Source organism: Phasianus colchicus, chromosome 2 (genome assembly GCF_987193195.1).
Source record: "Phasianus colchicus chromosome 2, bPhaCol1.hap1.1, whole genome shotgun sequence".
Classification (NCBI taxonomy): domain Eukaryota; kingdom Metazoa; phylum Chordata; class Aves; order Galliformes; family Phasianidae; genus Phasianus; species Phasianus colchicus.
This window is the reverse complement of record NC_143437.1, coordinates 52,436,213-52,453,703: the sequence shown is the minus strand read 5'-3', so window position 1 is coordinate 52,453,703 and position 17,491 is coordinate 52,436,213. Positions and strand designations below refer to the sequence as shown.

Genomic DNA, 17,491 nt, shown 5'->3' with positions numbered 1-17,491 from the left:
TTGTGCAGCAGTAACCCGTCATAGCCATAAAGCAGCATTTCTCTAATTGGCGCCTGCTGAATGCACCAGCACCCTCTGCAAACGCTGTGGCTTTTTATTGGCAGCCTCTCCAACTGCCTCACTCTCCTTAACGTGGAATCTCCCTTCCATCGTTAGAGAAGAACAGTCATGACAATAATATTTATTTCATGTAGTGTGTCAGCAAATGCTGGTAAAGATTAGCTTTAAAAGATTGAGTAGTATCAACAGCTGCCTTGGGAATTCGTTAGAGAAAAGGGAACAGTTCTGACCTTTGAGTCCGTGTTTCAGCACCTTTCTGATATGCTTCAGAACAAAAGTTCAAGCTGTGCCTCACTCTGCTTCATCACACCTTGCTACATGTAAAGCAGAGGACAGGAATTCGGAAGAAGCCAGGATGAGGCTGATCTCCATACCTTCAGAGCTGCCATACCAACTGATGTTGGTACACGCAATGATTTCTCAGCTTCCTTCCTTCATTCTTTTCTTTTCTCGGTTATTGCTCTGAGCGCCTACCCAGCCATTTCCAGCAGCTCTGCTGTTTGTTGCCACATTACATAAAATCTCAAAAATGGCTTAGAAAACACTAAAATATCTGTACTGTCTTGGCAAGCAGCTAAACATGGGAGCAAACGCTACTTAAACAACTGAGTGCCTGCGTTTTCTTACCAACCCTGGAGATTTTGTGCCTTGTCCAGCAAGGCTGGAAGAAACACACAATACTTTGTCACATATCTTGGACTTTCCATTTCTACCATACAGGCATCTTGTTATCAATTTTTATAGGGGGGAAAAATGGGAAAGGAAATTCCTGGAAAAGATTACAATTGTCTAACAAGCTTTTGATATCTTTTAAACAGCTGAAGCATTAATTTTTTGGCGGCACTGTCAAAAGTCTATGAGGGCTTCCTGGCTGCAGTGGAAGAAACAGTACATCTAGTTCAACTACAAGCTGTACTTTTTAAAAAAAATCCATACGAAAACAGACTCATTATTCACTTTTCTGTTAAATGGTTTTGACCTGCTCTTTCAATACTATTTTTGTGAGACCATGCATTCTCAAGAATCACAGCTTAAAACTAATGCTTTAATAAACTCTTGTTTATATTATAGTCAGAGTAGAACAAAATAAAGCTATAAATGACATTTTTATATGAAGTCAAGAAAAAGATTCATGTGTCTGAATACTTTAGTTACAGTATGGTAGGCATGATTATTATTTCCTGTAAAGCCAAAGTGTAGCTTTAAAAAACTGGAAAAAGGCAAGTCTGGGAGTAGAGCATGGATATCACTGAGGCCTCTGAAGAGTAGATATTGAGCATACATAGCAATACAGTGTTAATGCAAATCTCCCATAGAGTATTACGGGAATGTTACCACAGAACAATGGCGAGAAATGACCATGAAAAATCTACTTGGACTCATCAAAATATCACCAGGTCGTATTTCTGCAAATGTCTCTCTTCTTGGTGAAAGGAGAAAAAAAAAAACAAGATGCTGGTTTGCAATGAGACAAGCAAGAGAATGACATTTTTTAAAAGTGACCATGGAATCACAGAAATTAGATCATAAAGGAAATGGCCAAAGTTTATTAGATCATCTCATACCCAAATAAGAAAAATCTATGTGGTGTATTCTACAGTGTTTCACCCGTGTCACTTTCTAACTCATCAGCTCTGCTGGTTTCCATCAGGAGAATGGGCCTTTATCAAATTGGCTTTTTCCTGATATTTGAGCTAATACTTCTCTCGTATTTTGTATAATACTTTCATTTGCACCTTTTTATTCCTTTAAACCTCTTTGAGACTGCTATACCTTTTTTGTTGGTCATGCCTTCGAAACTTTTACCACATCTAATCTAATGACAATCAAATTCAACAAGTTATCAAATGATAAGCTAACAGGAGCAACCAATCTTCTGATCTGTAGCCCTGCTCCCTCTATAATGAGCAGCAAATTTCTAGTGGAAAGAGAATGGAGCTCTTGGTAAAGAATCAAGAGTGTGGGAAAAAAAACTATTGTCATAATTGAGAGAAAAGCTACATTTCATCAGTACATGACCTGAGCTTTATGGGGAATGGAGATCTGCTAGGATCTTTACTCAACATGATGCTCTACAATTTGGTTACACTAAACAAAACCGGTTACTTCGACTTCTCCCTGAACACTGGTTAAAGGGGGCTTTATAAGCTTTGTGTCCCAGGTGCCATAACCCCATTTCTTTCTTATTCCCAAATTACAGATTTCTACCTTTCAGATTTCTGACTGGCTTTTGTATATGAAAATCAAAGTCCCTGGAGGAAGCGAGGGGTTTCATGCCATGGGCTGACATTTGACCTCCCAATGCAGGGACAGCAGATGGCAGGACCTCACAGACTGATTTCTGTCACCTCTGTCCCTGAACAAACACAGTCACAAATGAGCATACAAGAGAAAATCTCTTCAGAAAAGTACGTTCACTTCACTGACTAAAAGTATAAATATGTAAAGAAAAAGAAAGGCTTCACATGGAGTCCATCCACTATGGAACAAGACTGTAAAAACAAAGGGACTATCTGAAAAGGAATTTCATTTTTTTATTTAGTCAAAATTTGCAATTGGTAATTACGATTGGATAGCAACTGGCTTGAGAAGAAGAAAGGCCAGACAAGTTTCTGGAAAACTCCTCAATGCTAAAAGCCAGTCACTAAAAAGTCAAAGTCAAGATACAAAACTACAGAAATTAGGATTGCTGAGGAGTTTGCCCAAGTTAGTGCCTTGTACTGCACTCCTGTTATTAGTAATTTGCAGTACCAAGTAAATCCCTCATAACAACATTTTTGAAGTACCCCTGCACTGTCCTGACTTTATCAAGGCTCCAGAGGATGTCAGTGTGGGGTATTTCTTTCTCACCTTTTTTACCTCTTGCTTCCAAGTCTGCCACAATTCCCTGTGAAGGCTCAGATCAGGGTCTGCCTGGGGAAGATTTCAACCTGAACTGGAAGGGAACAGAATCCCTTTACTTGGAGTAACTCTGTCCCTAACCAGCCACCACCTCAGGATTCATGCGCAGCTTGCATCTGTGGAGCAGCGTCTGGCTCCAGCTGGGCTGAGTCACCAGCAGCAATGCAAGGTCCTGCATGAAAAATGCTCACTTTGTGAAACTTGAGAGAAATACTTCCACAAGCAAAATTCCTACAGGAATTACAGTGCTGTGTATATACAGGAAACAAAACAGAAGACAAAGAAAAGACATTGCTATGGTTTATAGGACTTGCTGTCGGGCTACCAACGTAAAGAAGGTGCCTTTCCCCTCTGTCAGTACAGACTTGCAGCATCTTCATTCTTTCTCCAAATAAATGTGTGCCTTCTTTCCAAACTAATTATATTCCAGGGCAACATTTAAAAGTCTGTCAAGTTCCTGACAGCCTGGTCTTGGATCTCAGGCAGTTTTAGGAAAGTCACTGGCTGCATGTAGGAAGAAGGACAGGTGGGCAGAAGTTTCAGCATTAGGGCCCTCACACACAGAGCATGCAGAAAGCACTGCAGCATTATCTGAGCCCATTAATTTTTATTTATATGTTTTATATTAATTTATATATATATTATATATATATAGTGATAAATCTGTACTATATATATATAATTTTTTTTTAATATATGAAAGGCTATTCATTAACCTTATCACTGCATCACTTTTTTTTTCTCTTGTCTCTTCATTACTCACTACAAACATTAACGATGGTGACTCCTTTCTTTCCCCTGCAATCAAATTAACATCTAAATGAGGCAATGGCTAATCCATGCTTCCTCCACAACACCTGAAAAAATCACGAAACAAAACCCAAAATAAACTGAAGAAACTATCTAAGCTCCTCCCCACACAAGTTGACTAAAATTGGAGTTGCTTTGTATCTAGGAACTGGTTCAGTTGTTTTAATGGGGCTTTATGGAAATAGAATGACCATCTTGCGAGATCAAGTATTTACAACTATAGTAAGATGATTTTCAACTAACGCAATCCAAAGACACTATGTTCCCTGAAGCAGTGAAATCACTGCTTTGCCTCATATTTCAGAATACTTTTACTGTGTTCACTCAGCTTGCTGTAGCAACTCTTCTCCAAGGGCAGTGTATTTGCTAAGACCCAAGCAGCGCTGCCTGCTCCATGCAGTCATTCTTCATGCAAAATCGTCCTGTCAGAAGGGAGGGTCATGAGCAAGGCCACCTTTGCATTAGTTTTGTGGCTCTTTCCACCCAGGCTACCTCCTTACTGCCAGAAGAATTTAGTTACTAAGAGTCCAAACAATACAAAATGACAAAAATACTTATCGGTTGTTGGTATGACCCTCACTATCTGACAGACATCTTAGCAGTTGGAAAGAGCATGCAGTCACAGCTGTACTAAGCAGGAAAGAAGTGAACTTTACTTCATCTTTTACTTTGACTGACGCATTCAGAAACATTCATGGTAAAGCCTCTGATATCACTGCACCTGGTCCAGTTTCCATTTTAGCCCCAAAAATATGGCAATACTTTGAAAGGTGGCCACCAAATGAGCAAAGGCTTTCCCAGTTATTGCTGTGCAAGTGGAGCTGCGTGCCTGCACTATGTCACCTAAGTCAACAGGGCGTGGGCATGAGCTCACCTAAGGGCCATTACCTCAGTCACCGTGTGTACCCAATGATGTCCCCAACACAGCATGCAGAGAGGAACTGCTGAGCACTGCCAAACATCAATGTAGACTTCACCCAGCAGCCCAGCACACAGGACCAGGAACTGGTGGGCAAACTGTGAATGCTCCTTTCTAGCAAGCTACTACCTGATCTGAACAATTTCAAATGACGGCATCATTTGTCTTTCTTGAAATTTGGTGATACCAAGATTTTGCACAAGCACTGTAAGTGGAAGCTACACAAAAATATTGTCTTTAATGCACTTTAACTATTTTAACTACTCTAATGCACAGTCCTCACAGAAATGGGAGAAATGCAGTCAGTATTAGCCAAAAGATGCCAATGTGTGGCTGTCTATGATTCCTAGAAAGCTATGGCAAAGAATATCTATAACAACATCAGCTGGTTACCAAGCTCTACATTTTCTAAGCACGGTACTTTAGGAAGGATCAATGAATTGCAATGCAAATGAGACAAGATTCATCATGCTTGTTGTGCTTAACCTTTTACAGATTTTGAATTATATAACCAGTTTGCTGTGAATCACAAAGTCTTACTGAAGTGACAGCAAAAAAATTAGAGGCAAATGTAATGATGGTTAAATGAAAACCTTTACATTCCTTTCTCTCCCAAGATTTTCCAGGTCTCTTCTTACAAGCCACTTCTATTCCTACAACTTCTGTTGAATGCAATTCTTAGCAAATGCTCACCAGCCAGGGGGAAGATAAGGAAATTCAATTCAGACCCAGTGCCTATGCTGAAGGAGCATCTGCCTGCAAGGAATGGTCAGGTATGCATAAGATGCATCCACAGAGCGAGCACATCCACAGTACAGAAGAACATACACTGATTTTATAGGCAGCTTTATAGAAGTGCTGTGTCAACAAATGCACAGCCCTTGATTAGTTGGCTCCTACAGGAAGCCTGGTTTCATTCATTAACTACAGTGGCTGGAGCAGTGCATGGGGAGGAGATGGCACACAGACAAGTGAAAACGCAGTTCCCCTTTTCCCTCTGAAAGTTTTAAAGACTCAACACCTTTCACAACAGACATGCACCTGGGTGAGAAACAATAGCAGACAGTGAGACACATGAGAGCAGCATGAGGCTCTGAAAGCACAGGCTATGCAGAGGGCCACCTGCCAACAGGAAGAAGCGGTGAGGAGGAATTTTGATCCAGTCACTATCCTCCCTCAGCCAAGCAATGCCACGTGATAAACAACACTAGGGGCTTTTGAATCGTCCATCACACTGAGAGCATCTCTATCTGTCAGTTTTATTCTCTGGTTGCCAGGATAAAGACTCTGAGCTAAAGTTCACAAAGAGCTGATCTTGTATTTCCCATCACATCTGTAATGAAAGCCCTAAGAAACTGAAGGAGAAAAAGAAGAAATTGCAAAGTGCCTCACTCTGGGACTGGCTCAAGCTGCTGAATTCATCACACGTAGCACTCAGAGATCTCACGCCTGTCTCACGGCCTCATTTCCCATGTCACATTTCAAAAGAAAAGCAGAGGGAAAGGAGAAACGGAGATAACTTCTGCCTGCATTCCTCCTCTTCACAACGTGAAGTATTTATCAGCAGGAAACAAACCACGACCACGTGCTCAGCAGGTCAGTGGGGCAGGTGCAACTTAACCTTAAACCCACATTTCCTGCCACACCTTGAGATTTAAGGCAAGACAGCCCCGTGATGAAGCCCCCCGACCTGTTTGCGTTCAGCACGCTGCCGCGCTGCAGCCCGGCTCCCAGACCTGCAGTTCAGCTTCACCGCGCTTCCCTCTGCGGGGCTGCGAGCTGCAGCAGCATCATCCTCAGCCCAGATTGGCGTCACCCCCCGGAGCAGCTCTGCCCCCAGCCTGGAGCAGCATCACCACCAAGCCCCGGAGTACCGCGGCAGCCCTGCTTCTCCCTCCCCGCCTCGGCCCCAAGCGGTGCCGGGGCAGTACCTGCATCACCCAGCACGGGCAGCCCGTACCTCCCGTCATTGAAGGGATTTAACAGCGCGGAGATTCCTGTTGTCCATTATTTGAGGTCACAGATAAATGCCCAAGTGTGGCCGCGACTCCCATCAATCATAAGTCACTTGCTGATAGAGTGCATGGTAGGAGACCTACTGATGTAAGCTAGTCACCAGAGAAAATACCCACTGATGACGCATATCCAGGCACAAAAATAGTTACAGGGCCCCCAAAGGGATTATTCAACAGCCTACATTTAGATATTCTTACAAGAGACCCGCAGTCAATTTGCTGCTATTAGATGGCTGGGGAACGCTGAAGTTTAAGTTTCCTCAGCAGACATAACCACAAATAGCTGGTTTAAATAAGCTCCTTCAATTACAAGCTGTTTTGTAAATTTTAACACGGAATTACAGGGATTAAGCCTAAACAGAACCACTGGCTATAAACCATTGTATAGCCTTCATTTTTACTACCTACCAATTTCTTCAGCATATTTACTGATTCCTTCAGTATATTAACCCACAATGACAACAACAATTTAAAATTAATTTACAAATGCTTGATTTAGGTCCCCTGTGCTACCCCAGAGTGGTGTGTGCCTTCTGTACGAGCACTCATACGTGTTAAGTGGGGAGGGATTTTTAGTGGCACTTCAACATTACCATCACCTTTGTAAAATACTTTTGGCTCGGTTTTTACCCCTCTTTGGCGCACACAAAAAAGTTCTGATTAATTAGTCTTTCTTGCATAAATCACAATCACGTGCAGGTGACATAATGACAACATGCAAAACCACGCACCTGCTGTGAGTTGGGGCTGGAAAGAAGATGCCCAGAGATTCCTTCTCACATAGACTATTCTACAGTTCTGCATAACTGGATTTTTTAGTATTAATCTCCAAATTAACCGACCAAGTTATAATCCCACAGCAATTCTGCCCCTTCATTAGTTTTAGGAGCCTCACAGCAACCAAACTCAGTTAGGATGTAACTGAGCTTACCCCAACCACTAATGGCACAACACTTACTGTACAATTCTGGCAATAGTAAAATCCGTATCCTTAGTTGGCTCACTTGAACATCTACGTTCCTTTGCAGAAATGCTTATGGTTCTTAGGAGTTTAAAAGTTAATGACTTTCTACTGCATATTTAAAGGCTAAATATAGGAAGGCATTCTATGACTCCAATGACTACTTCATTGACATACTTCTGGAAAGCATTACTTAGCCAAACAAACACTCCAGGATCTTTAGAGTTTACCCTGCAAAGCAGGGGAAAGAAGAAATGTCCCAGGCTACAAACTCTTCCCTCACTTTCTTCATCTGTGATAGCATTACTACGTAAAAACAACACTGGACATTATTTTTAGCCCAAGTGCTTTGCACAGCCCTCACTTTTCCCTCACACATACATATGTGCTCGTGGCCTGATTTAACAGCCCTGAGCAGACACATCTAGTGGTGTCCCGGGGTGCCCCAGCCCAGCACCGCCCACCTGTTCCAGCACACACCACAGGCACATTGCAACACGCACAGCCTCAGCACTTGCAGACCAGCAGCCTTCAAATGGCTGGGAAGCCCCAGTACCCTGTGCTGGGAAGCTCAGACTCCTGCTGACATGCAGAAGGGGTTAATTCCAGCAAGCACCCGTCTGGGGGATCCTGGTGCAGTGTCTCCCAGACCTGGTCAATACTCATTAAGGGGAAGCAATCCATACCTCCAAGGGACTGTCTGAATAAGGAACAGTCAAAAGCCTTTGTTTCTGTATAACAGGCATATTACTCCATTTGGAAGAGGATTTTTTTTTTTTTTGCATGGTTTATCTTTTTGGGGATTTTTTTTGTTTTGTTTTGTTTTTTAAAAGAGCTGTCAGTTCTGTAGGTTCTGATACAGTAGACCTAGTACAAGTTGGGCAAGTGCTTCTGAAGCCAACAGGCTTTGCAAAAGCCTTGTTTTCCTGAAACAAAAAGGAACCCAGCAAACCTTGTACAGAATAGGCATGAATGGGAGACATGATGGATGGACAATGATGGTGCACTCTCTGGGGTGAAAGGGCATACAGAAAAATAAGGGTCTGGCAGGAACAGTGCTGGATGTTCCCAGTAGTAACACTGTAGTGCTTTTCAATACAAGGAAATAAAAATGAAGAAAGGTACAGGATAGAAGGGGAATCACGGTGTTAACTATCATTACCCAGCTAAATAAGTATAAATGAATGAAAAGGTGCCCTGGTGCAGCAATGCTTCCTGATGGTTTTCTGAATTGAAGCATCTGAAGTCATAAGCAGGTGAATTCGCTCTTGCTGACCAAAAGAATTCCATTAGGAATATATGTTAATGGGGTGTAAGGACATTGTTTGCTAAAAATATGGAGACAATCAGCTTTCCAAGCAGACAGTGAAAGAGCACCCCATTGGCAAAACAGGTAATATTGATTATAATTGAAAAGTGAAATTAAAACATTATAGAAATAGAATCTGCTGAGGCTACATAATTATTTATTTTTTCCATATAAAGTATGAATCGGATATTTCCCCATGCTTGCAAACACCTCTGACAGAATCTAAGGTAAGTAATAATTGGTGGAGGGAAGTGAGTTTATTTTAGATATTTAACATAAAAATCTACATTTTTATTTTTTGGAAGTAAGTGTGCTTACAATTAAATGTCAAACTATTACTACCTATGTGACAGCCTACCCTGTTTCCAGTTGGTAGCACTACTAGTGGTAAAGAACAGTTCTTATGCCACAGTTTTAAAGCAAATCAAACCATCAGACTAAGGATGTTGCTTCTTAAACACCTGGAATCTGGATTCTGAAACAAGCACGTGATTGTAAAAGTTTCATCTGCAGCTGCAACTAAGTGATCTGAGGATATTTAATTTCTCTGTATTCATTCTGGGTCCATTCCATATCTAACTTGTTCACAGCTGAGTGACAGTATGTTGAGGATGGTGTACTTTCCTATTCCAAGATACTAACTAAAAATATGTTAATATTTTAAAATGAATTTTTAGAATACAGTAATGAAAAATAATACAGCTGTAGTAGTCTCATGAGTCTGCTCACATCATATGTATGCCACTAGGCTTTAAGGGGGACCAAATAAAGTCAGACATGAAATATGATGGGTTTATTCTAGTGCACAGTAACTAGAGCAATACCTAGGAGTTACTGTAAAGCCTTATTTCTTGGCAAAAAATAACAATGATTGCAAACAAGCTGTTCTGAAATCACACCCATTTCAGATTGAAGTTTCATTTTGAATTTGCACAAACAAGCTTTGATTGTTCACAGGTGCTGACAATAAAAACCTGATTCTGAGCGTATACCTACTGTAATTCTGTCTGGCAAGGGAAAGCACAGACTGACTGGGGATTACAGAAAGCAGGGAGCAGGGAAAAAGGCAGCAGAGGGAAGATGCTCTCTTTCACCACCCTCAACCCAGCATCCACCGACAAAAATGTCACACAGGATTCCAGCTCAAGCAGCCTCAGGCATACAAAGACCTGCTGAGAACACTTCCTATATTCAATACAGTCAAGTGTTACAATTAAAAGACGGGCACAAACCAGCTTAAAACTTCTCAAAATCCGACACCTGTTGCTCCAGCCTTGCCAATGCCACTGTCTGCCCCGAAGCAGAGAGAAGAGCTGCTCACTCGAGGCCAAGGCTGCTCCAGATGCTGCTGCGGACAGCTTCTGCTCAGCTGGAAAAGTGAAATTAAAATATTGCAGGAAGGGCAGGGGGAAGCAGGGAACATCCCAACACTCCGTGCACAGGATGCCACTTCACTGGGCTGAAGGAGAATGGGCCCTATTGGCAGTGAATGCAGTGCAGCACTGACTGAGCCCAGCCGCTAAGCTGTGCCTGGTACGTCAAAACTGCCCATTTCTCATGTTTTTCAAAACATTTCTTCATTCTGTCCTTCGCTACAGACCATGCAATTTAAAAGCATGAAAGGTTTCCTCTGCAAGACTTTTTTTTCTTATGACTCAGTAATTGGGAAAGAAGAAAAGGATCAAACCCAGAATGCATTCTTCCGAAAAATCAAATGTATTGATAAAAGCACAACCACAAGATCTCATTTGCTTTGCTTTCTTTTTCTAAACCAACACACGATCTAAAACCTTGTAGAGAATCTCCAAATATCTCGTGTCAAACAATAGTTTCTCTCTTAAGTTACGCTCAAATTCCTTTCTTCCTGAGACTCCCTTGAATCACCAGCACTCACTGTTACCTTTGAAACATGTGGAACTAAGGAGCAGCACTGTTGTGCCTATTTAGCCTAAGAAGAGGAAGATTTCTCTCTTTGGAGGAAGAGAGGACGATTTCTCTCTTTGGAGTGAAACTGTCTGGATTGCTTCTCTCACTGACCTATGCTTTTGTTAGGAAAAGTTCAAAAGTTCAGTCAGCAACAACCTGATTCCTTAACTTGCTGCACAAGCCTCTCAACTACTTCTCAAGAAATTAGAGAACTACAAAGCATGGCAGTACACAAAGCACATTCAATACTATTGGCCACTGTTAATAAGCTTAAACAAAAATGCCAACATACACTTATTAATTATTTTATTTATTTATAGTATGCATAAGAAGCCTATCTGTGAGCAGTGGGATTACCTCAAAGACACCTCCTGCTGTGGGGCTGCCCTTCTCACAGTGCTACTGTGGCCACTCCTTGTTAAATAAATAATTAGCCCCAGAAGACCTCGCTGCGTGCCAACCATGAGCACTGAGTTGGGTGACAATAAATCCCTGCTGATGGGGAGTCCATGCTCCACCCTGGAATGCCAGGAGGATGGTTAGTGGTAGGAAGAAGGTGGATAGTGATAGGACAAGGGGGAATGGCTTTAAACTGAGACAGGGGACATTCGGTTAGATATTAGGAGGAAGTTTTTCACTCAGAGGTTGGTGATGCACTGGAACAGGTTGCCCAAGGAGGTTGTGGATGCCCCATCCCTGGAGGCATTCAAGGTCAGGCTGGATGTGGCTCTGGGCAGCCTGGTCTGGTGGTTGGCGACCCTGCACATAACAGGGAGGTTGAAACTCAATGATCATTGCAGTCCTTTTCAGCCCAGGCCATTCTATGGTTCTGTGGTTCCCCTACAGCGACCGCTTTGCACATCCATTCACAGAATCACAGAATTAACTGATCTCTGCTACAGCACAGCAGTTTAAAACAAAACAAAACAAAAAATCACTCAATTTCAAGGTATTTTCAAGGACTATTTCATGTTCTGTAGATTACCCTCTCCCTGTATATGGCTCACTTTTTGCATCAGTTGTGCAGCTTCTTGTACAGAATCATCTACCCTCCTTTTTTAATTTAGGGACGAGTCCTATTCAATTCTCTCTTCTTGCTGACTTGAATATATTCTCCAAAGACAGAATTAGGACTGTGAACATCCCCCACTTTGATTTCCACCACAGATGCTTCAGCTTCACCAGCCAGATTCAGGTTACTTTCTTCTCTAGCAATTTACTCTTATCAGTACACACAAAACCAGTCTTTAATGTTTAACATTTACTGCACCATACTGAAGGCATCTTCATAACCACAGAAAAAAAGGAAATGAGGAGAATTCCCACATTGTGCTGAGATATTGACCCATTGTAAGATCCCACAACCAATGTTAGGGAGTGACTTCAGCACCTGACAGCATTATAAACATCAGCAAATTTCCATGGGCAATCACAAGTATCTCAATTACCTTAGCACTGTCTCAGCTAGCAAAAGGACTGCCTGACCTACCTCACAGTCAATGACTTCCCAAGTGCCAACCATCTTAAAAAACCTATGCAGAGAAAGCCGCCTCAGGCTTCAGCTGCTGTTCCTCAGGCTTCCAGAGAATGTGGATTTTCTTGCAAAGCTTGGCAGCCAGCATGTGACACTTCTGATGTAAAAACAGCGATATTTAAAGAAAAGGCCAACAACCTTTGTTGGGCTGTCTCACTGAGAAATAATAAAGAAAACACATTCCTCTCTGCGTACAATTTACCTTAAGGTGCAAGTGCTCCCCAGTATTCCACTGCTCTCAAAACTCTGTCTGACCGCCTTTTGCCCAGCTGACCCAGGAAAGCAGAAGAGAAATGATGGTGGTTGCAGGAAGGAAGGGGGGTTCAGCACATGTGCCGGCCACATTTTGTGCATGAGGCCATGGCATGCCCTGGAACCTGCCCTGCCACGGAGAGAAGAAAGAGGAGGGAAGCGCACACGGACAGAAAGAGTTTTAGCCTCCTAGTACAGTCAGCTACCTGAACTTCATCCCTCCTCTTGTTCCCCAGTTTCCAAAAATAATCTAAACAAAGGCAAGAACTGCAAAGGCCTTAAAAGAGCTGCAGTTCAAAAATAAAAAGAGATGGCAGGGGAATTGAATAAAAAGACAATTTTGGAAAAGAACAGTGACATCTTTCAGTTTGGTGGCACATCAGCATGGATGTAGGTCGGTACCAGGATGTCGGACCCAGGGCTGGTGCAGGAGGTAGAGCAGGAGTGCATTGGTGGGGTCAGAGCTCTGCAGCCCCCTTGAGGTCTGTGCTGGCGTGATGCTGCCTTAGCCCTACCCAATGGCTTCTGTCAATTTGTATGCCTGCTATCAGGAGACGCTTGACATTTTCCCATAAAAGTAAAAGTGCCTTAATGTGAAAAACATCTAATGACTAAGAAGAGAGTCAGCAGTGAACACTTGCACCCAAAGAACTCAGTTCCTCCCACATTATAGCAACCTCCCAGAAAACTGATTGCAAACAAATCAACAAACAACTAGTGTGCCTATAAAAAATAATTGTTTTGATGCTGGAAAAGACTCACAAAGCCTGCAACAGACACCGATAGTTAAATCTGATTCCTAACTGTTGGACTGATGGCCAAGGTGAGGGAAAAGAGTTCCTCTGTCACACAGCTGTGGTTGCCTGATCACAGGGCATCCCTGCAAAGGGTGGCTTTTGTCTAACAGCTGAGAAGTAAACTCAGCTGCTGACTGGTTAAGAGATTCTGTTTTTCAAGAACATCAACGGTCATACTTAAACCTTGAACTGGCTTTGATTTCAGCTGACTCACCATTGTGTGACAGCACCCAAAGTCCACATTCTACTTTCTGATCCTGTTTTTCAGCACCAATCAAAATAAGCAAGTATTAGCACGTAAGTTATAATAGCAAATACCATTAAGGTACCCAGGTAAGCTCAGATCTTCATTTGTTTCCCATAAATACATCCATCTTTACCACTAGTACTACTGCACACTGCAGAATATTTCAAGCACCACTGTCCATTGACTGCCATTTCCTCTCATGGCGGAACAGCCTATGATTAGGAAACAGAAAGCAGAAATGGCAGAAATTATTTGGAGTTCTGGGTAGGATTTAAATCTCATAATGTTTCATCTTTTTCTTCTCTTTCATGCTTATGTAATGATTTTCAAATGGCATAGCTAGTGGTGATGACTTGTTCCACAGCAATCTTCTTCAGCCTTCTACCACGATGGAAGCCACCACAAGCTGAGAAAACTTCCCCTGGCATATGATGGCAGTGAGCAGGCCAGCCCAAGCCTCCTTCAGAGAAGCTTCAAAGCAGCTGATGGGAGGCATTTTTGAGCAGAGTGGGAAGGAGGCAGCTTCACACAGCCTTAGCTGCTTTTCCCAGAGGAGCAAAGATTGAGAAGGAAAAACACCACAAGCCTCTCGTCTTCTTCAGCTTGCCACAAAAGAGAGATGTGTTTTTCAGTAGGATCTGGTGAGTCTGACACTGAACTTAGCTCAAGTGACATGAAAAGTTAATGGTTAGGAACAAAGTAGGTGGAGAGGAGGAGGAGGAGGAAAGAAGACATTTGTTATTTGAAGTAGACTTCATTCAAAAGCCACTTTTCACAGCCAGAACAAAAATTTCCATTCAGCTGTTTATTTCTGGTAGCCTAGATAGCTTGCACAAGTGAAAGAAGAGGGATATAGACAGCAACCTTATACATGCCTGCCTAACAGCAGCTCAATTAAATGAGAAGACAACCAGCCACATCTTTCTGGCCACCAGCCTTTGAAGGCAGGATAGGCAGTTTTTCTGCTTGGTGGCAGGTGCTCCACTACCCTGCTTTCCAAGGAGGGAAGTGGTAGCAGTCCAGGCCCTGCAGAGACAGAAAGAAGAAAACGTTGCAGATGGAGTGATATGCCTTCAGCTCCAGCCATGGGACCTGCAGCAGTTTCCCCACGCGGCCCTGCTGCTCCCTACCAGCCGAAAGCTTCCTCGTGAAGAATGGCACATCCCCTTTCTGCTACAAACTTAGCAACCACTACTTAAAAATTCGCTGGGTCAACACATCAAATCAATCCATACATTTTATATATTTTTTCTTTTTGCGTCAGTTTGAATCCTCCTCCTTTGCAACTCTGATATCCTCTCCCACTTCACATACGGTAATTTTCCTACTCCTTTTAGTCTGTGTTTCATCTGAAAATGACTTTTTTCTCAAGCACACAAAGTATTCCCTCCTTCCTACCCTGTGTTCTTCCCAGCCCCCCGTTGTTTTCCCCGGCCCTTTCGCCTTTGCTGTTTCCTCACTCATCTCTCTTCCTGCCCTTGATTTCTCTCCTCCTTTTTTTTCTTTCTTTGAAGTTTCTCAGTGCTTTCTCTCCATCCTTCCTGCCACACTGACTGAGGTGCTCCCCAAAGCATCCGGCCTGCCCAGAGGCTGTGCCGAGTTGGACACTGACACACAGATGCCCATAGCACTGTCTGCTAGAATGAACAGTGCTCTTCATTTGGGGTCCCATGTCATTTGAGAAGCATGCATTAATTGTACAGCCATGCATTCAATGAGCTACACCTGTTGTTTTTTTGTTTGTTTGTTTTGTTTTTTAAAGCAAGAACTACAAGAACAAGCAACACCAGCACGTGGCTGGGACTTCCAGCGCTGTGTACATGCAACACCTCCTTGCTCTGTGGTTCTGCTGCCCAAGGGTGGAAATCAGCGCTCTGTAGAGTGCCAGCGCAGTGCCACTTAATCATTTCATTCCTCCTTACATCCTCAGAAAGGATTTACTTCGGTTGTGCTGCAATCCTGAAGGCAAGCCTCCCCTTTCACTGAAAGTCTTGTTTTTTAATAAAAAAATTTCCTGTTGTGAGCAAATAAAAAAAAGAGATACAGATAGAGATAACAGAGAGATGAATTTATTCCTCCTGGCACAGCAACAGGAAACAGCCAACCAGCCTCCACTGCAGCGCTGTGTTCTTTCTGCAGTCACACAGAGAAATCTCAATGAAATCTACAGGCCAGACCCACCGATAATTCTGACTGCTTTGCCTGTTTCAGCAATGCAAAACAGCTGTAAAACCAGTTCAACTTGCCCATTTCTGTCAGCCTTCCCATGCCAGTTTAGCCCTGCTGCTCGCCTGGGTTCTTCCCTGGTCCCTCACCCTCTTGCTCTAAAGGGGGACTCAGGCTCTGTCCAGGTGTATTACTGGGGACAGGCTGCAAATCGAAGCAACTGGCAGAAACAAAATACTCTGTTTCTTTGTACTTGTATATTTCTTTGGATGCCAGGAAACAGAGTTCAGTCATGTTTCCTGCTCCTCAGACTGGAGAAACTGGATGTGGATGTAAGGAAAGGCAGAAAGAGGGCTGATAAAAAAGAACAAGGAAAATAATGATAAAAAATCCCAAATACTGCTTCACTCTGGTCTACATCTTGGGGGAAAAAAATAATTCCCCTTGCAACCAAGCCCTCCTCTCCAGGGATACACAACAGTACCAAAAATTAACAGTATTTTCCTTCAACTTTCAAGTGCTGCTGCACTTAACAGTCTCATGAAAAAAAATATCACCAATCAATAATCGCTTCATTTGCTTTTCGTCTGACAAAAAAAAAAAACAAACACACACATAGAAAGGACTGGAGACAACACAGGGAGTTGGATGATTTTCTATAAACAAAGCCTTCAATAAGTAAACGAGAGATATTCAGTGTGTTTTATTCTTACCATCTCAGTAACAGCCCCTAACTCTGAATGCATTAATACGTACACCTTAAGCACCATTGGGCTCCTCGTGTTGCCATGGAACTGAAATCTTTGCAGTTTAGATGGTGATGTATGCCAGGAAGCGTACTGTTCTTACACTTCCTATAACAGAAGCAAAAATCACTGCATAGCATTAACTCACTTAGCATTTAAGGCATTCAGTGTCTTTCTCATCTGCTCTTCTTCACACAGAGTTTGCTTTTTCTATCTCGCCACATGCAAATGAAACACATTTGAGATAGCTATTCTTGTCTTTATGAAGTCAATAGCTCACATGCTGAGCACATTGCAGAAGGTCCACAAGGCGATGGACTTTCCTCTTTTAATAAGAGGCTGTTTGCAGGCAAGCAGCAGCTGAGATGAGAGCTGGAGAAAGTGAAATACGTGTGGATAGAACACTGTGCTCTCTATCAAGGTAGCATTTTAGTAGATTTTTGTAACCTAGTTAACATATGTATTGCTACCCCTCTTGACACTCATTCTGAATGTTCTCTTGCCCCCTGTGACTGCTTGTCCAGACAACCAAATTATAGCACAAAGCTCCTGCAGCAGGCGCCAGCTCTTCCTACACCTTTGTTTCCTAATTTAGGTTGGTGGGCTTCCAGGGGTAAGCAAAGTGTTGGGTGCTTCTTTACAGTTAAAATAAGTCAGTACAACTCTGTGCTAAGGATTCAGCTTACAACGATTATCTTCAGCAGATCTGAGGGTTTTGCCAAAGCTTCTGAAAATGGCTGTATGCACATTACAAATACAACAATCTTCAAGTACGAAGCAAAAACAGGATAGGCAAATATCCAAGTTTCTTTTAAAAGGTAACCACAATAAATAAATAAACAGCAATT

General features: G+C 42.5%; 1 protein-coding gene across 5 annotated transcripts in view; it reads right to left on the bottom strand.

Moving 5' to 3' along the window:
* The window catches only part of HIVEP2 (HIVEP zinc finger 2), a 127,387-nt gene that overhangs the window by 75,638 nt on the left and 34,258 nt on the right, over positions 1-17,491 (bottom strand). The window contains exon 4 of one of the 5 annotated variants that reach the window (XM_090135688.1): positions 6,651-16,751. The exons of the other annotated variants lie outside the window; for them this stretch is intronic. The gene's annotated coding sequence lies outside the window, so the exon portion shown is untranslated. The remainder of the gene's footprint in view (positions 1-6,650; positions 16,752-17,491) is intronic. 5 annotated transcript variants of the gene reach the window in all.